The sequence below is a fragment of the Humulus lupulus genome, chromosome 5 (genome assembly GCF_963169125.1).
Source record: "Humulus lupulus chromosome 5, drHumLupu1.1, whole genome shotgun sequence".
In the NCBI taxonomy this organism is placed as follows: Eukaryota; Viridiplantae; Streptophyta; class Magnoliopsida; order Rosales; family Cannabaceae; genus Humulus; species Humulus lupulus.
In genome coordinates this window covers 178,523,560-178,544,196 of record NC_084797.1, presented here as the reverse complement: position 1 = coordinate 178,544,196, position 20,637 = coordinate 178,523,560, and the positions used below count along the sequence as shown (strand labels likewise).

The 20,637-nt window shown below is 35.5% G+C and overlaps 6 non-coding genes across 6 annotated transcripts; all 6 read right to left on the bottom strand.

Annotated features, from left to right (window-relative positions):
- Window positions 1–10,611: 10,611 nt before the first annotated feature.
- LOC133780817 (small nucleolar RNA Z101) lies at window positions 10,612–10,702 on the bottom strand. The gene has a single exon (XR_009869631.1). It is a non-coding gene; the product is annotated as a small nucleolar RNA Z101 (small nucleolar RNA).
- A 50-nt stretch (window positions 10,703–10,752) lies between these two features.
- On the bottom strand, window positions 10,753–10,845 carry LOC133780806 (small nucleolar RNA snR60/Z15/Z230/Z193/J17). The gene has a single exon (XR_009869623.1). It is a non-coding gene; the product is annotated as a small nucleolar RNA snR60/Z15/Z230/Z193/J17 (small nucleolar RNA).
- Window positions 10,846–11,169: 324 nt separating this feature from the next.
- On the bottom strand, window positions 11,170–11,264 carry LOC133780809 (small nucleolar RNA Z43). The gene has a single exon (XR_009869625.1). It is a non-coding gene; the product is annotated as a small nucleolar RNA Z43 (small nucleolar RNA).
- Window positions 11,265–11,402: 138 nt separating this feature from the next.
- Window positions 11,403–11,494, bottom strand: LOC133780815 (small nucleolar RNA Z101). Its single transcript, XR_009869629.1, has one exon. It is a non-coding gene; the product is annotated as a small nucleolar RNA Z101 (small nucleolar RNA).
- A 73-nt stretch (window positions 11,495–11,567) lies between these two features.
- On the bottom strand, window positions 11,568–11,657 carry LOC133780826 (small nucleolar RNA snoR14). Its single transcript, XR_009869638.1, has one exon. It is a non-coding gene; the product is annotated as a small nucleolar RNA snoR14 (small nucleolar RNA).
- Window positions 11,658–11,739: 82 nt separating this feature from the next.
- On the bottom strand, window positions 11,740–11,820 carry LOC133780821 (small nucleolar RNA U61). The gene has a single exon (XR_009869633.1). It is a non-coding gene; the product is annotated as a small nucleolar RNA U61 (small nucleolar RNA).
- Window positions 11,821–20,637: the final 8,817 nt, after the last annotated feature.

Sequence of the window (20,637 nt, the reverse complement as noted above, 5' to 3'; positions counted from 1 at the left end):
TACCAGTGGCCGAGCCACGCCCTGTGCGCTAGTTTAACCTTGGCACGCTTAGGTCGTTGGTTTACTATTTACATGGCATAATACCATTCTTTCAAGCATACATACTAGGGAGCCCTTAGTCCCATTACAAATATACAACTGGGTGCAGTTTTCTTACATTTAACTTCTTCGTTTATTAATTACAAGCGACGTCCCTCGAGCACGATCCTTTCCCGAGCCCTAGCTTTAACACCTAATCACAACCAAGGTATTGGGTTCCATTAATATTCAGATATAGGTTTTCGGGTACAAAACTAACTTCTGGGAAATCGAATTTGAACCTCTAATTCACAAATTGAAGCTTACCTCTTCTGCTGAGCCACTTCTCTAAGCAAAATCCAAGTTAATTCCCAAGCTATTAGCTTCAATTCAACCTTAAACATCAAAATCACAATTACCTCCCTACTCAGAAAAACTCAGAGTTTCTAACCTCAAAAACACAATTTAATTCTCACCTTGGCCTTGATTAAATGTTCCTTGAATAATCCTTGAGCTAAGCTTCTAAATCCCCACTGAAATCCTCTGAAATCCCAGCTCAAATCCTCCAAATTTTCTCTGTTTTTCTTGTGTCTTTCCTAGTTTCCTTGAGAGAGAAGAGGGAGAGAGAAAAAGAGTCGGTCTAATTTTCTTGTCCACTAGTTTCTATTTAACTAAGTCTATCATTTATCCCGTTAAGTCAATCCCGAGGCTCGGGGTGCTAGAAACGTCCCCGAAGGCAGTACGGTAAATTTCCCCCAACATTGCCGCCTAGACTTCCTAACCTCAAATATATCTCCATATATTTATTTCCATAACCCGATAGTCTAACACAACTACCCGATACCTAAGATACCCCTGACTTATCCAAAGTCAAATACTAAGCCCCGTTGTGACTTTTCCCGCTATCTAGCTTCTTAGGATCGCCTCAAGTCTCTCACTACAAATCTACCCACATAATAATGTGGTTCTCACAGATATAACACTTAACCACATTTACATTCACATAATCATACAAGCATGCATAAAATCATTAAATTCACTCCTAAGTTAATTATGCCCTCCCGGCACACTAATCAGGACCCTTAAGCCATATTAGTGATTTTGGGTCGTTACACTTCTTCATTATCACCATCAATAATGTATAGTGTTTCTAATTGAGAAAACTTCTTACTTGATCCCAACTCTTTGAGTCTTTGTCTCCTTCTAGACAATTGAGGTTGCTTACCAACTATTTTAGGAGTCTACTCTTGAGGCTCTCTAGCTTGAGTTGGCTCTAACTTGTTGTCATCGCATGACATGTTCTCAAAGAACTAAACCTCTCTTGATGCAATTATTACATTAGACTCCAAGTCTAATATCTTTGCTATTTTGGTCATAACCCACAAATGCATATCTTATAGCCCTTGGACCCAACTTGGTCATTTTATTATCGGTGCTCTTACAATAAGCAAGACACCCTCACACTTTAAGATAGCCAATGTTTGGTTTTTTTTCTTTCCATAACTCATATGGAGAGATATTGTTTTTCTTCATGGGAATACAATTCAAAATATGACAAGCGGATAGCAAGGCTTCACCCCACAATCTAAAATTCAATTTAGAATGTAATATAATAGCATTAATCATCTCAATAAATGTTCTATTTTTCCTCTCCGCTATACCATTTTGTTGTTGAGTATAAGGGGTTGTACATTCATGAATTATTTCATGCTCTTCACAAAACAAGTTAAATTCATTTGAAAAATATTCACCAACCCTATCACTTCTAAGCACTTTAATTTTCCTTTCTAGTTGACTTTCAACTTTCGCTTTATAAACTTTAAACACATCAAATGCTTCATCTTTATTCTTAAGCAAATATACATATGTGAACCTAGAGCAATCATCAATGAAAGTAATAAAGTATCTACTTCCTCCTCTAGTCAACATTACATTGAGTTCACATAAGTCACTATGTATCGAATCTAACAACTTAGAGTTTCTATCAACACTTAATAAAATTTCTCTACCATTTTAGATTTAACACATAATTCACATTTATCATGCTCAACATTATCACAATCAATTAATCCACATTTGATAGCCTTTTTAATTATGCTAAATCCTATATGTGCAAGTCTAACATGCCACAAATTAATAGAATTTGAGTCAAGCATATAACAAGAAGAAGAAGAAACTTTATTGTTCACATTGTCAATTGAATTAAAAAATTTGAACATGCCATCACGAGTATATCCCTTTCCCACAAAGATATTATCATTAGACAAAATAAGCTTGTCGGAATCTATCACAACCTTGATTCCCGGTTTTCCAAGCAAATTTCCATTCACAAGGTTTCTACACATTTCCAATACATACAAAAAATTGGTGAGTAGTTACTTCTTGCTGGATGTGAAGAACAAATCAATGGTTCTCTTGCTTTCAACCTTGGACCTTTTTTCATTGCCCATTTGTATCTCATGCCCTTCCTTTGAAGATTCAAAGGTCTTGAAAAGATGTCTATCATAGGTAACATGAATGGTGGCACAAGTATCATACCACCACCCACCCACCTACCTTTCCATGAATGGCATTAACTTCGCTTAGTGTTTCCACGATCTCATCTTGGGTTGAATTGACTTTTGCCTCGTTGTTTTGGTTCCTCTTGAACCTACAATCTCTAGCAAAGTGGTCATTCTTGCCACACACAAATCAAAGTCCCTTGGAACATTTGAATTACCCATCATTCTTCTTGGGCCCTAAGGGTTTTTTACCCTTGCCCTTGTTCTTACCAATTCCTTTGAGAATTTCCTCCAATGTAATCTCCTCATTCCCATGGAGAATTTTCTTCCTATAGCCTCTCCAAGAAGGAGGTAACTTGGCTATAATGGAACCAACAAGGTATTGTTCCCGCAATATAATATTGAGTGTAGATAATTTATTCACAACAATTTTCAACTCATGAATTTGAGGGAGAATGGGTTTATTATCATGAAACTTAAATTCCATATATTGAGTAATAAGAAATTTCTTTGTACCTTCTTCTGCTGCTTTGTATTTCTTTTCCAAGGCCTCCCAAATCTCTTTGGTGTTGGTGTAGAGATCATAGAGCCTATCCAAAAGAGCATTGAGGATGTGACTCCTAGATATCAATTCATCTTCTTCGGGCTTCTTTCAATCCTTGACAACTTCTTGAGTATCATCTTCCTTTGACTCTCCCAAGGCTTTTAGGTCTTTGTCCAAGATGTAGAAAACCTTCAAAGTAGTGAGTAAGAATCTAATCTTTTCTTGCCAACGAAGAAAGTTAGTCTCATCAAACCTATCAAATCTTACAAAGTCTTGAGTCATGAGTTTCAATGCCAAAAAAGAGTTAGATTCTTCCATGATATGCTATCTCAGATAATAGAGTATTAGAATGTGTGGGGGAGAGTGAGATAACACCACCTCTAAATTTAGAATCTACACAAAAAATTTATTGACAAAGACTAAAAAAATATTGAGAAATTTTTTTCAAACTAAGTTGGTGAATGAGCTTCTTCAACCTTGTTGAACCTTGAAAACCCTTGTAGAACCACCACTTTGAGCAAATCCTTAGAACAAAACAAAGCATAATTCCAATGCTTATACACTTTTCTGAATGTTGTCCTAATACTCTATTTCCTAGCCACCATTGATGCTTGAGGCCTTTTCTAGGAGGAAATGAGGATTGGGATTGAACAAGCCTTCAGCTCTCAAAGTCAAGCACTTTCTTTGAGAGTTCTTGGAGAAAAACTAGAGATTCTTGGAGCTAGAGAGAAGGTAGAGAGAGATTGGAGAGAGTGATCAAGTCTTCCAAAACATTATTTTTACCCTTATATAGAGTAGGCATCATGAGGTCTAACTAATTGGATTAGACATGAAAAACACGTCATTATGAGCATTTTACGTAATTTCACATACTGCAGTAGGCTATGCGTCACCTGAAAGCATGTGATGCATTGCCTGTTAGGGTTTCTTGAAACCCTAGGCATCAAGCGATGCCTCGCCACCCTCTCTAATTTTGGACACTTCCAAATGTCCTAAAAATGCTCTAAATGCTACCAAAATTTTTAGGAACCCTTAGATACTCTCATGCATCACTTAGGACCCAAAATTGCATTTTATAAGTGCCTACAAATAAAGCTCAAATTTCACATCTTCATTATGTGAATTTTACTAAGTGTTTATACCTTGCTTGTATTTTAACACTTACTATTTGTAATTAACCAATCATAACAATATATATATGTAACACAATTTTTATTTATTTTTCCTTTTTTTTTGGATATATTAGTGTGAAAGATTATACAAGCTCCAAGGACAAAAGAGAATGAGGGATAGCAGCAAATGCATATGTTTGAACCTAAATTAATTTTATCTTTCCTCTATTAAAGTGTGCTATGTATGAATAATACGTTATAGTTCACATGGCTTTCCTCTATTAATGGTGTTCGCATGTCTTATATATGGCAGTTGCAATTTGCAATTTGCAAAAGAGTTCGTTTTAGATTACAATTGCTTGCATTTGAGATTGTAGTTTGTTGCTTTAGGTTGCATTCGGCTTGCATTTCAGGTTGCATTAATTGCATAAGGATGAAATTTCAAAATGAGTTTTTAAAAGTTGTTTTAGATTTTATGGGGTTGCATTTGAGATTGGAGTGAGTTTCATAAGAATGAAAGTAGAATATTAGTTTTTAAAGTTGATTTAGGTTGCTTGAAGTTCCATTAAGCTTTCATTTGAGATTGCAGTAGGTTGCTTAAGTTGCATACAAATGAAATTAGCATGAGTTTTTTTAAGTTGCCATGGTTTGCATTGAGTTGCATATGAGTTTTCATGAGTTCCTTTAAGTTGCAATGGGTTGCAATTAGTTGCATGTACTTGCATTTGAAGTTGAAATGAGTTGTTAAATTTTCCAAAAATGCATTTAGGTTGCTTTAAGTTACTTTTGAAATTGCATTCAGTTGCATTTGACATAAGAATTGGGTTACATTGTTTTGCATGTGTTAATTTAGCTTGTGTGAGTTGCAGTTGGTTGTTTTAGGTTGCATTGGGTTCTTTAAATTGTTTTAGGTACTTTAGGTTGCATCGAGTTGTTTAGGGTTGCATATGATTTTTTTAGATTGGGAAAAATGGGTTGAATTGAGGTTTATGGGGTTGTTGCAATGTATTCAACCTCTTCAACCTTTGTTGCAACTACTTTTGAAACATTTGCAACCTTTTGTCGCAATATCTACAACCATTGAGGTTGTACAAGGATGCATGGACTTGCATGTGAGTTTGCATGAGTTGCATAAGAATGAAATTAGAATATGAGTTTTTATATTGGCATGAGTTGCATGGGCTTGCATTTGAGGTTGCAGTGGGTTCCTTCAGAATGTTTTAAGTTGCATTGGACTTGCATTTTAAGGTTGATTTATGATGCATTTGACTTACATTTAAGGTTGCAATGGGTTGCATGTGTTTCTATTTGAGGTTGCAACATCTTTTAAAATATCTGCAACTTGTGTTGCAACATTTGCAAAACTATGCGACATCTTTTAAAATCTCTACAACCTATGCAATCTCTTTTGAAACCTCTATATCCTTTGAAGTAGTTATCGATATGCAACTAATGGAACATTTGTTACATTGGTATGCAACATTTGTTGCAATGTAACATCTACAACCTTCATATTAACCTCTGCAATCTTTGTTGATCTTTTGAAACCTGATGCAACCTTTGTAATCTTAATTTAGAAATAATATTTTATAAGTTGCTTTAATTGCATACAAAGTTCCTCAAGTTGCTTCAATATTTTTTTTAATTGTTTTAGTTGCATTTGAGGTGCATATGTTGCATTAAGCTTGTATTTGACATATGAACAGGTTAGATTAGATTGCATGTTTTGACTTGTGTAAATTTAAGTTGCATTGGGCTGCACTTGATGTTGTAGTAGGTTGCATAAGTTGCAAAATAATAAAATTAGCTTATAACTTTTTTAAGCGGTCATGGTTGCATAGAGTTGCATATCATATTTCAAATTGCGAATATTGATTTAAAAGTATCATAAATGCAACTTAATTTACCCAACTAAACTTCTAGTTGCAAAGACGAAGCTTAATGACCCCAGCTGTAAGCTTATACACGAGCAATAAATGGGAAATGAGTGTATGGGATAGAGGAGAAAATAGAGTGACAAAAGAAATATAGGGTTTGTAAGAAAGAAAAATAAGAGGGAGAAAACAAGGAGAAGTGAGAACCAGAAGAAAAAATAGAGAAAACATGGACTGCATTAAAGAAAACAAAGAGAAGGAGACCGTAAAATTGAAATGTTAAAATAAGTAAAAGTAAAATAAAACAAAAGATAAAAGATAAAAAAGTATAAATTACTAATACAATAATTTCCCTAAATAATTTAACTAATGACAATCTTATATATTAACATATATATATAAGTAAAAATGGTTTTATATCAATAAAAAAACAAAATAATTATTAATGAATTTAACTTAAATTGTTGTCTTCTTTTATTATTGTTGATTTCGTTGTGTTTATTATTTTATTCCCAAAAGTTAGACATTTGTTTTCATTTCAAGGAAGAAGCTCCATAAAGTGAAACATAAAATTCTTCTCAAAGTTTGCCACTTATTTATTTTAGCCCAAACATTACATTCTGGCTACCATTTTTAGTGTGAATATGGTTGTTTGCCATGAAAAGTAAATAATTGTTTCACTTTCGCTGAAAGAGACGAGAAGAGCTTATGCAATAAATTTAGAGAACGCCTTTTGGAATACGCATTTTGATCGTTTATAGGAATAAGCATTTTGGTTGGAAGTCTAAACTTTTTGGGGAGGCCACAAGGTTTTAATTAAAAGATGCTTTCCTATTCAATGAAAATATTATGTTAGCACAAATCTGATGGACTTGGTTTCTATAATATCACGTTGTTCGATTAGACTAAGCTGGCAAAACAAGTGGGAAGAATTTACAATCACCCTCAATCATTGGCAGCCCGTTTGTTAAAAAGGCCTTGTCACTCCCAATCTTCTTGCAGGCAGAAGTCATCTTATGTGCTTCCTTCCTCTGAAGAACTTGAACTGTGCAATAGTGATGGGAACTCATGATATGTGCCAACGACTTTCTAAGGTAGTTTCGAAGTTAATTTACTAGCTCAAACTAAGGGTAATCCAAAAAAGGACTTCGGACAATCAGCTTCAAGATCATATAGGGATTTTGAACAGCCTTAAATCATTTGAGAACTCTCCTTTTCGTTACTTGAAAAATCACCAAGGCTTTCTGTTGGAATTCCAGTAGGGGCTTTTTCTCGCTTGTCTTGCCATTAATAGCCTACGAGCCGAGGAAGTGCATCTTTTTCGGCACATAAACGGTGATTAACATTCTACATATCATCCCCGTGCTCTTCAAGCGAGGAAGAGTCGGATAAAGATATCACCAAAGAACAATTAGTTATTAAAATAACAATAGTAGTAATAATATAAAATAAATTTCCTGTTTCATCATGGTTAATTCTTGGGGATTTTAACTCAGTCTTTAATGTTGGTGACAGAAATGGAGGGAATCTCATTACGCAAAATGAAATGGTTGATTCTAATCAATGGTTAGCTCAGACTCATGTAGTAGCTCTCAAAAGTCATGGTTCGGTCTTCACTTGGACTAACAACCAAGCTGGCACCAACCGAATCTATTCCAAGATAGATCATGTATTTGTCAATGAGGAGTGGCATGATCACTTTCCTAACACTGCAGCTGGTTTTGGTTGGGAAGTCATCTCAGATCATTGTTCCTGTGTTGTTTCAGCTACAGCTACAGAGGCTATTGGGATCAAACCATTTCGGTATTACAATTTCTGGGCTGATCATCACGATTTCAAGACCATAGTGGAGCAAAATTGGAAGAGATCGTTGGCTACTAGAGGACTAAAAGGGGTCTACTTAAAACTTATGAGATTTAAGCATTGCCTCAAGAAATTTAATCATGAAGTGATTGGTGATATTGGGAAAAGTTATCAAGAAGCTAAAGATTGCTACAGTGAGGCTAAATATCAGGCACAATCTCATCCGAGAGACATGAATTACCAGGATCAAGAAGCTATAGCAGCTGCTAATTTTGATACTCAAGAGAAAATGTACCATAAGTTTCTCAGACAGAGGAGCAAAGTTACTTGACTACAAAAAGGAGATTCCAATACATCTTATTTTCATGCTTGTCTGAAGAAGGGAAAAATAGAAAACAGAATTACAACATTCATGACAGACCAATGTATGATTAATGAGAATTTTCCTGAAGTTGTAAAGCATTTTCTCAATCATTTTCGCAGCTATATGGGCAGCAATAGTACTGTCAAAACTAGATTAAACTTGGTTTGTATTGAGCAAGGATCTAAGCTATCTTTAGATCAGCAACTTGGTTTGCTGAAACCTTTCTCATATAAGGAAATAAAAAGAGTGATTTTTAGTATTCCTGATACAGTCACCAGGACCCAATGGGTTTGGATCTGGTTTTTTCAAGAAAATGTAGTCTTTTATAGGGGGAGAAATCTGTGCTGCAGTTTCTAACTTCTTGCAGTTTCTAACTTCTTTGAGACAAGGCTCATGCCACCTGAATTTCATAATACAATTGATTTCTCTCATCCCTAAACAAGAGAATCCGGCTAAAGCTATAGATTACAAGCCTATTGCTTGTTGTTCAACGATATACAAGTGCATTTCAAAACTGCTATGCTCTAGACTTGCAACAGTCCTTCCTTCTCTGGTTCATCAAAATCAAGGTGCTTTTGTCCAAAGGAGGTCAATTGCTCACAATGTGATGATTCTCCAAGACATCTTGAAGAACTATAAGAGGAAAAACACTTCTCATCGCTGTACAATCAAGATTGATATCAGTAAGGCTTATGATCTTGTGGATTGGAATTTTGTTGAAGATCTGCTTAATGCTTTAAACATTCATAGTAGATTTGTTCAGCTGGTGATGATTTGTATCAAAAGCACATCCTACTCTCTTCCTATGAATGGTAGAATTCAAGGTGGTTTTCAAGGTGCTAAAAGATGATCCTTTATCTCATTTGATATTTGTTTTGATTATGGATTATCTAACGAGAAGTCTTCTTCACGCTGCTCAAGACTCTAAGTTCAGATATCATCCTTTTTGCAAAAGTTTGAAGTTAATAAACTTATGCTTTGCAGATGACTTGATTCTTCTTAACAAAGGGTCCAAACAATCCATAAAAGTGCTTAAAGATGTCTTGGATGGTTTCAGCAATACTACTTGGCTCCATATCAATGTTAATAAATTTCAAATATTCTTTGGAAAGGTTGATCCAAGGAGAAGGGGGAGATCATTAGAGACCTTGGTTTGGCTGAAGGTGCATTGGTTTGGCTGAAGGTGCATTCCTTTTAAAGTAATTAGGGGTGTCTTTAAGACCAACTAAATAGAAAGCTAAAGATTGTAGGATTATTATTAAAAAAATCAAAATGAGACTTCACACTTGGAGAAATAGGCACTTGTCTTTTGCCGGCAAAGCTCAATTAATTCATTCAATAGTACTTGGTGATGAGTACTTTCATCCTCCCTCAAAGTATTTCTCAAGAGATTAAGAATCTTTATAGAGGTTTCCTTTGGGGAATGAACGGGAACAAAAACAAAAGTCATGTGACCTCTTGGGAGAAAGTTTGCCTTCCCAAACCATACGATGGCCTCGAGTTTAAAGAAAGGATCAAATAGAATCAAACTATCCTAGCTAAATATATTTGGGCTATCAATGAAAAAAGAGATTAAATGTGGGTCAAGTGGGTGAACACTGTTTATCTCAAGGGGTATCTATTTGGTCTTATAAGTTAAAATTGGACACAGGCTGGAATTGGCACAAACTATGTCAATTGAGACAAATTTTCCATTTCTGAGATTTCGAAGGCAGGCAGCTCGGGTAAATTTTGCACTACTATTTTATATAACAGTTCTCTTCCACCTACTCAAGGTAGCTATCACAAGACCATATGGAGTAGTCTCAACCTTCCAAAGCATCAATTTATGCTTTGCCAAGTAGTGAATGCTCAACTGTTCATATTGTCTTGTTCATAGTCTTAGATTCATTACTTTGCCCTATTTGTGGAGACCAGCCTAAAACAACACTAACTTTTTAACTTTGCCTTTCTCAACGAGTTGTGGAGCTAGTGTTCAAGTGGCTGGATTTCAGAGGTTAGCCGATGGAGTAAGATGGATTGTTAATTTGGATTTCCCTGAAAGCTTCTGGCTGAGACTTATTAGCATAGCAGTTACTGCAATAACATGCTATTGTATTTGGCTGAATAGAAATAGGTGTGTTTGAAGGCTATTCCAAATCCAATTCTTTGTTTGCTGTTTGCTTTTGATATAAAGAGTATAGTGGTCAACAGATCATTCATTGTTAAAAATAGAAAAATGTCAAGACAAGAGAGACTTTATACATAGATTAACAAGTAATTAGTTCTTATTTTTTTGGTCCTGGAGGAGAAGCTTGTTGCTTTCTCTTGAAGCGGTTTTAGTGAGGTGAGGATGTATTTTGTTGGTTGATTAATGATGTAATTTTCTACTTGATCAAAATATATATATAAAATAAAGAAGCCTCAGTTCTCCAAGGTGATAAAACATCAAAGAATAATTCAGTTAAAAATTACTCATTTATTGGGTGAGAATCATCAAGCTCCACGTATAAAAAAACTGGTAAAACACAATACAATGATAAAAAAAAATTATAATTTCAGTCGTCAGATAGGAGCGAAATACTAAATGTAAAAATGTAATCACAGATATTCATCTGAACTATGCATAATAAATCATCATACGACCATTATACAAAAAAAAAAGCATGAACAAAAATATAATAGTTTAAATAAATTGAAGTAAAACAAAAAAATGAAAAAGTACAAGGGTCAGATTCAAGAAAAAAAATTTAAAAAAACCTACACAGCAAAACCAAACAAAAAAATCATAATTTTTAGAACCACGGCCTCATACATAAGATTGATTTATCAACATAAAAATTCGGACATATGCTTGTCTAAATTTAATTTTAATCATCGGCCGTCAAAATAATTACCATAAATCAAAATAATTGTAAAACAATAAAAAAAAAATAAAACAAAACAATACATTTTAGGTAGTTTAGGTAGTGAAGGACTCAGAATATGGGTGGTGATATAACAGAATGGTCGGCAAGGGCTTGGTAGCCCATTACGACGAACGAGACCTTTTCACAATCGTCACCGTCCCTTAATAATGATTCTTGATTCAAACAAGTGATAATTCATTCAAATATTATATACCAGATCCAAATACAACTTGACATCTTAAAATGAAGAAAAAACAGAGAGTCAAATAGTAATTGAAAAAAACGTAATAAAATATGAAAGAGGCATCAGTTCTCCAAGGTGTAAGCATCAAGGTGAAATCAGACGCAAATTACCCATTTACAAAAACAATTTTCATCACATGGCCTCGAATCAATTAAACATAGTTTTTTTAAAAGAAATTTATCGAAAAATTATTAAAGAGAAATGGAAAATGGAGAGAAAGCGATCGGAACCTGTCGGGATTCATATAACATCAGACTGTTTCCAGTATCAGCGGATTGACAGATTAATGAATTTATATCGTCACCTCGCCTTCGTCATCTCAATAGAGATGAAATCTTCAAAAACAAACATAAATTACATATTCAAAACAGAAAAATAAGTAAAAGCGATACAGCTCAGAACTTCTTAGAGGGTTGTGTAGCCGTCATAGACATGTAATGCCTCCGGCACAGGTAGTTTTTCCTCACGGCTGTTAATAGACCTAAGCAATTGTGACTACGACATAGAGATTAGGGATTTCAGAGAAAAACTAGTGTTTCGAGTGGCTGAAACCAACGAGAGAAAAAGGGTATTTATAAGAGAATAGCTCAACCTGATGATGCGTAAACCCTAATTCCCCTGTATACTTTTTCTTTTTTATTTTTAAAAGTAGAAGGGCCTGGGTTGGGTGTAAAAGTTGGATTTTGACCTGATAAATAAGCCCAACATACAAGTCAGGTTGATACTTTTCTAAAACGTGTTTTTGAAATGGGATCCTTTTTACTACTAAACTTTCTTTTTCGATTTTACTTTTATGTTTTTAAGATGAACTTTTATTTCCTATTTTCGTTATTTGAATTTAAAGTATATGACCAAAAATATATAAGAGGATGTAACCATAATGAATACTTTATATGGTTAACGATAGTTCATTTTCATAATTGTATAAATTTATGTAACCACATTAATAACTCTAGCAATCGTAATATATAAGATATTATTGGAGTTGAATGCTTGAGTTAGATTGTTCTATTCTGTATTTTTTTTTTTTTTTAAATTCTTGCTAATTTAGTGTGCCTTGTGAACAACCATGCGTGTAAAGAAAAATCAACCATATTTTCAGTAAACTAAAATATTTAAAATTTTATGAAAAACGTACAAGAAGATGTCATAACTACAACGCGCACCAACATTTAAAAAAAATTAGGTCATGACTTATCCACGTGTGTGAAACTAAAGTGTGTCGCACCGGTAAAGGAAAAAAGCTTACCCTACAGCAGACATGCCCAAAAAAAATTAATATTTTCCTAGTTATGCATTGGCATGTCTTTTCCATGTATTTTTTGGTAAAATTTCCTTAGAAATGCCATTATAATACTTTATCCAACCATAGAAAGAAAAGAAAGAAAAATTATATTCTATTTATTTTCTCAAACAAACAAGGCCTAAACGATGTGAAACCTAAGTATATGAGACAACACCCTCATTGTGTTGCAAAATGGCCAAGTTAGGCTGGAGGTGTTTGGTTCTATTTTTAAGAAGATGTGGTCCCATGTGACCTCCACACTACTTTCTCATTTTTAGTTTTAAAAAAAAAAATCCTTAAAAAATACTAAGAAAGGACTACACAAATAACACCAGTAATTCAAAACTACATATTCGAAAGGGATAACAATAATAGGCTTACACAATTCGAAACTAATAGTTACTAATTATCAAACTATACTGACATACCATTTTATTGTATCTAAATAAAGAAATACATACAAGAATCGTTAGAACAAAGGAGAAATAGTTAAAAATATAAACTTGGGAATTATATTTGCATGCCATAATTAAATAAGGTTTTTTATGTTGGGGATATGGATATACACAAAATTTTGAACATTACAATTCAAAAGAACAAACCAAAGATAATCTACTCTTCAATGGAGGAATAATACAAGGGAAATAACACAAATAAGATCAAATAGTAGAGTGGACATTTGAGTTGTAGAACCTTAGTCACATAAAACCACGTGATTTTATGTAATTCAATGAATGTTACAAAGGCTTGATATTTGTTGTCCAAAAATCTATATTCCTAGACACCCCTTTAAGATTGCTTGAAGCTACTACAATGGAATGAGATTAGGATTTACAAGTCTTGAATCTTTAAACAAATCAAGTTTTCTTGATGAAAATCTTGGAGAAAACTAGTAATATTGATAGCTAGAGAGATCAAGAAGTGAGTGATCAATTCATTAATAAACTCAAATGATCTCTTTAAATAGTATATATAGGACTCCTCATTAAACTCATCTAATGAGATTAGAGCATTTTAATTTGAATTTTGGAGCCAAAAATACGTCACAGTACGGTCATGTACGGATCGCCCAAGCGATATATCACCTATGTAGTGTTTTCAGAGACCAGCGACACGTCGACTCCCATAGGTGACACAATGCAGGTCCCACTAACTTTGCACCCCAAAACTTGCCACAAATCATCTCCAAATGCCTCCAAACTTTTTGGGTACTCTTATTTACTTAAAAAAATACTTTGGACCCAAAAAGATAATTTATAGATGCCTATACGAAAAGTCAACTCACACATGTTGACTTTAGTGAAGCCATTATGGTTTTTGCACATCTTCGTACCTAATCAATTTCACTTGATTAAATACATAACAATCCCCCACTTGATTAAATACATCATCTTCCTCTAGCCTGAACGATATTAGTGCATAAAATAAAGTACATTTTGGTTTTGAACTTTATCTAAGTGAAAACACTACAAAGCTTCTATCGAAATGCTAAGGTATTCTTAAAAGATTGAACCCAACATTCCTAGTGATAAAACTGATAATGTCTCACGTACCTCTACCTAATTACTCAAATATTTCCCACTTTACGCACTCAACACTTTTCATGGCCTTGTGTTTATCCATTCATTAACCATCCGAAGAGAAAACTCATACTCTCTTGACAGGCAAAATCACCTCTAGGTTCACATATGTGAAATTCTCACAGCATTTTTGCTACCTTTAGAGATGCATGTTGCTCTTCAACTGAATTTCATTAAAAGCCTATGGCTTATCCCTCATGTTCGGTAGCAACCAACATTAACTTATCCTGGATGAGACTTTTAAGTTGTTAATGTTGTAAATTATTCTCTTATCAACAACTTGTTCTTACCCATTGAACTCTACACTTAATGCATGTTATGATTGGTTAAATACATAGTGAAATTGGTTAAGCACGAAGAGGTGCAAGAATCATAACGGTTTCACTAAAGTCAACATGTGAGAGTTGACTTTTAGTATAGACATTTATAAATTATCTTTTTGAGTCCAAAATGTTTCTTTGGAGTATATAAGAGTGCCCAAAAAGTTGGAGAGCAACTGGGGATATTTTGATACAAGTTTTGGAGATCAAGTCAATAGGATCTGCGTTGCGTCACTGATCCCATGAAGGACCACACTGGCGATGCATCGCCTGCATAGTGGTGATGCATCACCTTGGTGCAGGTGACACATCTTCTAGGTGGTTCGTGTTGGGGGAGAGTGAGATTACACCACCACAATATCTAGAATCTATACAAAATAATGGTTGACTGAGACCAAAGAAAGATTGAGAAAGAGGATGCAAACCCTTGTTGTAGAACAATCTTCTTTAACCTTAATGAACCTTCAAAACCCTTGGGGAACTACCACTTTGAACTTTTTCTTCTTCAATGCAAAAACACAAAACCAAAGGCTTATACACGATTCTTATCGCTGCCCTAATTCTCTATTTCCTAGCCACCATTTATGCTTGAGACCTTTTCTAAGAGAAAATGGGAATTGGGATTGAACAAGTCTTAAACTCAAAAAGTCAGGCACTTTCTTTATGAGTTTCTTGTAGAAAACTAAAGATTCTTGAAAGCTAGAGAGAGAGATTTAAGAGAGTGATCAAGTCTTCCAAAACTCTATAAGGACCCTTTTATAGTGTAGGCACCGTCATTAGGTCTAACCAATAGGATTAGAGCTAAAGATCTCATCATTTGGACCTTAAAATACATGTCCGTACGGGCCTAACTCACTGACTTTTGACCCCTCCAATGAGCCTAAAATTTCTCCAAATGCTACCAAACTTTTTGGGGATCCTTAGATACCTCCATGTATCCCTTTGGACCCAAAAACACAATTTTTTAAGTGCCTACAATTGAAACTCAAATTTCACATCTACACTATGTGAAATTCACTAAGTGTTTTATACCTAGCTTGTATAACAACACTTATTATAACGCCCTGGTTACTCCAAGATCATTACTGTAGACTTCAAACAGTGCTTAACTCGTTAAACGAGTCATTTGGTTATAAACGTGCATCTAGGTGTTATTAATAGGCTAAGGTGAAAAATCTCGATCAAAATGAATGGATATATTTTATTTAAATCATAAAACTATACATAGGCCCATAAAAACGTTTACAAAGTTATTTACGATCCAAAATGGTCATTACAGTGTAAAAGTTACAACCCGCCGACTTAAGCGGCAAAAATAGGGTTAACCCCTAGTTCCTATGAGAAACACCTTGGCCGTGGTGGTCAAGCGGCCGCATATGTACACATCACCACCTAAGCTCTCCACTCAAGGTTGGGTGAGGTTTTCTTTTCCTTTACCTTCACTACATAGCACCCGTGAGCCAAGGCTCAGCAAGAAAACTTTTTACTGCATGTATGTAATATCAAGATTCTGGTAATCATGCTGGGGCTTGTAGCCCTAATCAGATAATGAGTTGCACTTTGGGCTCCACACCCTAATCAGATAAGTGACTATTAAGTCATACTCTGAATAGATGACTAATAAGTCTTTCTCTGGATAGATGACTAATAAGTCTAACTCTGAATAGATGACTAATAAGTCTATCTCTGTACTGATAAGTCTATCTCTATTAGATGACTGATAAGTCTATCTTTGTTAAGTGACTGATAAGTCTATCTTTGAGGTCCCACGCCCTCCTAGCCATGTGACGTATCATTCACCTGAGCTTATGGCCCTGGCTTTATGTAACTAGCATTTAGACTAGACAAGCGCTTTTGTTTTTATCGAACTTAAGGTCGGTCAAGCATTTCATGCTTATGTTGATAATCCTCAAAACCCAAGCTTCAAATCATTTAAAACCACACCAAATAACCACTTCAAAAATCAAACCTTCAAGCTCAAAAACTAACTTAAAAATAGAGCAAACCAGAAACACATGGCTAAAATCTTACCTTAAACACAGGTTTGAATCCCCTCCAATAGCTAATCACTAGCCTAAAACCTCAAGCTTTGATTCCCAAGTTTGAATCCTCAAAGTAAGCTTTAAAATCCAAAGAGAAGAGAGGAAGAGATATGATCAAGAGAGAGAAGGGTAATAGGCTCTGTTTTTGCTGCTTAATTCCTTCTACAACCAGCCATCCTAATTTGAAATATATCCCTTGGTCAAAAGACCAAAATGTCCCTATGTCCATTTAATCCTTTTTAAGCCACCTAAGGGCAAAATAGTCATTTCCCACTTATCTTGCTAATTATAATTAACGTCCTCCAGTTCCCATTATTCCCAATATTCTAAATTAATAATTAAATCATATCCCATTACCCGTTCATCTCTGGTAATGTACTAAACATCAAATTCCCCCGAGACTCACCCCGAGCCCCGAAATTAACCCCGTTATGACCAAACTGCTAACTTGCATTCTAAGATCATCTCATGCCGAATAGCTCGAACAAATCCACATTATAATGTGGTCTCATCAATAAATCACCAACATGCATGAAAATATACAAATATGCCCTCAATGGGCCAAATTACCAAAATGCCCTTATAATAAAAAGTAGACCCACATGCATGCATTTATCATCATATAATAATATAATTCACATAATCATGCATATAATCATTTAATGGCATAATAAATCAATTATGACCCTCCTGACCTCCTAATCCAACCATTAAACCTCATTAGGAATTTTGGGGCATTACACTTATCATTTGTATTTAATCAATCATAACATTCCTGTAATATCCGCCTACTCAGGAAGGGTAATATCATAAGTTTACCACCAAAGGTATTTCAGTCAATTTACATATTTATGAGTGTAGATATGTGTAGAGCTGATTGGGCAAATTGATTTTTTTAAAACTCTTGGGCATGAGTATAATGCCAAGTGAATGATAGGTTCTTGTTATTTTAATGAGTATGATATTATTATTGTTTTGAGCACAATAACAATAATGTTAGTGTATTCTTGATAATAGAATGGTGACATATATATTATTGGGAATCTAGGCATGAGTATATTGCCTAGTGAAATAGTTGGAATAATTATTTTGAATTTCTTGGTTGAATATTATTTTATGTTTTGGTTATTATTGCGCATAAAGAATAACAATATTGTGTGACTTTATTTTGGGCTCTTATTGTTTAATTAGGTAGAAGCAACGTGCAATGCACGTTTACTTAATTTTAAAGTTGTAAACATTGTCTATAATTTTAATAAAAATTGATTCACAATTTTAAAATATATATATAATAGAATAAATTATAGTTCGATAGTATATATATAATTCATAGAGCTCATCCTATCTCTATAATATAAATACAACAACATTGACTGTAATGCCCCAAATTTCCTAATAAGGTTTAAGACATTGATTAGGAGGCCGGGAGGGCCATAAATGATTTATTATGATATTTAATGATTATATGCATGTTTACATGAATTATATTATTATATGATGGTGAATGCATGCATATGGGCTCATATTTATAATGCAAGGGCATTTTGGTAATTTGGCCACTGTGGGCGTACTTGTATATTTTGGGTGCGTGATTGTGATTAATTAATATAGCCACATTATAAGGTGGATTGGCTCGAGCTATCGACACGAGACGATCATGAAGTGTAAGTGTTCGGTCTAGTCATAACGGGTTTAAGTTCGGGGCTCGGGGTGAGTCTCGGGGTGAATTTAATGATTAGAACATTACCGGGAATTAAAGGTAATGAGATGTGAATTATTGGTGTTTGAGGATATTGAGAATATCGGGAATTGGAGAGCGTTAATTATAATTAACGAGTTAGGCGAGAAAGGACGGTTTTACCCTCGGAAGACTTTAGAGGGGTTTATTTGGCTCAGAAGTATTTTGGTCTTTTGGCCCTAGGGATATATATGACATAAAGGGCTGTAGAAAACATAGTAAAAATAGAGCCATCCTCATCCTCTCTTCCTCTCTCTCCCGTACAAGATTTTCCCTTATCTTTTCTTTGAATTTTGAGAGCCCAAATCAAGAAGTTAAGCTTGGAAATCAAAGGTGGCAGCTAGGAGACTTGTTTCAACCATTAAAGGGGATTCAAAACAGGTTTCAAGGTGAGTTTTAGACTTTGGTTTCAGGTGTTGCTCTGTTTTCAAGTTTTGGTTTTCAGTTTTTGATACTTGTGAGAAGTATGGATTTAAAGGGGTTTTGATTGATGGTATGATTGGGTTTTGATGATGAGAGGTTATGGGTGATGTATGGGGGTTTAATTATATGTTAGGAAGAGGTTTTATGATGGTTAGAATGACTGGTTTGAGAGGAAATAGCACAGGGGAAAATTCTGGTGCGTGTGGCCGACTTGGCTTGGTTGGGCTGGGCGCCGCGGCGCAGCAGGGGAGCGCCGCGGCCCTTGGTGTCTGACAGGAGGGAGCCCTTCTGTCTGAAGGGCGCACCGTGGCGCAGCAGGGGAGGGCCGCGGCCCTTAAGGCTAATTTTTGCTAAAGTGTGGTTTTTAGCTCGGGGATTCAAACCATAGGCCTCGGGGTTGAACCTAGTACCTGGTTGGGTAGTGTTTGAGGTCTCGGGGGCTGGGATTTGGTTTGGGAACCCTCAGTTATCGTTTTTATTAATGATACCTTATATTTGGTTATGACTAGGTGACCGCTAAAGGACTAAAAGTTGATCGTTCTTTTAATCGTTCTAGCTCGGCTTTGAGGTAAGAAAACTGCACCCTGTGTATATGTATGACATGCATGGTTATTATGATGCATGTTGGATGATTATTATGTATGACATGCATGGCTATTCTTGATGCATGTTGGTTGACTATTAAATGTGACATGCATGGCTGTTATTAGCGCATGTTGGATTGCTGGATATGTTGCGTATGATGCATGAGAAACATGTGTTTGGGACGTGCTTTATATACTGAGTATGATACTGTTCAGAGCTTGAGCCTCTGTGTTTATGCATGGCCCTAATAACACTAATACCTGTTTAGTAAGCATGCTAAATGCCTCGTTTATGGATATGGAACATGAAATATGTGATTGGTGGCATGTCTTACTTGTGATTGACACTGACTAGTCAGGGACCGACTCTAAAGTCGAGAATTTCGCATTGAATGGCTCTATGGCATTAATGCTAGACCGACCCTAAGGTCGATGATTATGCATTGAATGGCTCTATAGCATTAATGCCAGACCGACCCTAAGGTCGAGGAACTTATAAGCGCTTGCCTGGCTTACAACCAGATGAATATAGCCAAGGTACATGACCCCGGTGACTGTTTGTCACGTGGCTAAGGGACGTTGTCCATAGTTTCGACTCCAGAGTCGTGAGGAAGGTTATGTTGGTGACTAATCACCTTGCACCTGTCCTAATCAAGCTTAAGTCGAGAATCATGCATTGAATGGCTCTATGGCATTAATGCTAGGCCGGCCCTAAGGTCGAAGAACTATTAAGCGCTTGCCTGGTCTACGACCATATGTTTATGGCCAAGGTATATGACCCCAGTGACTGTTGTCACATGGCCAAGGGACGCTGTCCATTGCACGACTCTAGAGTCGGGAGGAAGGTTATGTTGGTGACCATTCACCATGCACCTGTCCTAATCAAACTTATGAAAGGATCACTTATCAGTTAAGCCCTGGTGACCCTATCGTCATATGGCTAGAAGGAGCGATGCTCATTATTGTGACTTTTGGCTATTGTCACCTGTTTGCTTGGACTGATAGTCCTGAATGGTTGTTATGATCGTTGTTGACATTATATCATGCTTTATTGGGTTTTCTTGCTGGGCTTCGGCTCACGGGTGCTACGTGGTGCAGGTAAAGGCAAGAGGAAGCTGGACCATTCTTGAGTTGGAGAGCTTAGGTGATGACGTGTACATATGCAGCTGCTCGTCCACCACGGCCGAGGTTTAAAGTGGAACTAGGGTTGAACCCTGTTTTGCCGCTTAGAACGGCCTGTTGTAAATATTTTCTGTAATAGACTCTGAAATTATATTTTCGGGATCCCAATATATATGTTAAACGTTCTAGTGAAAC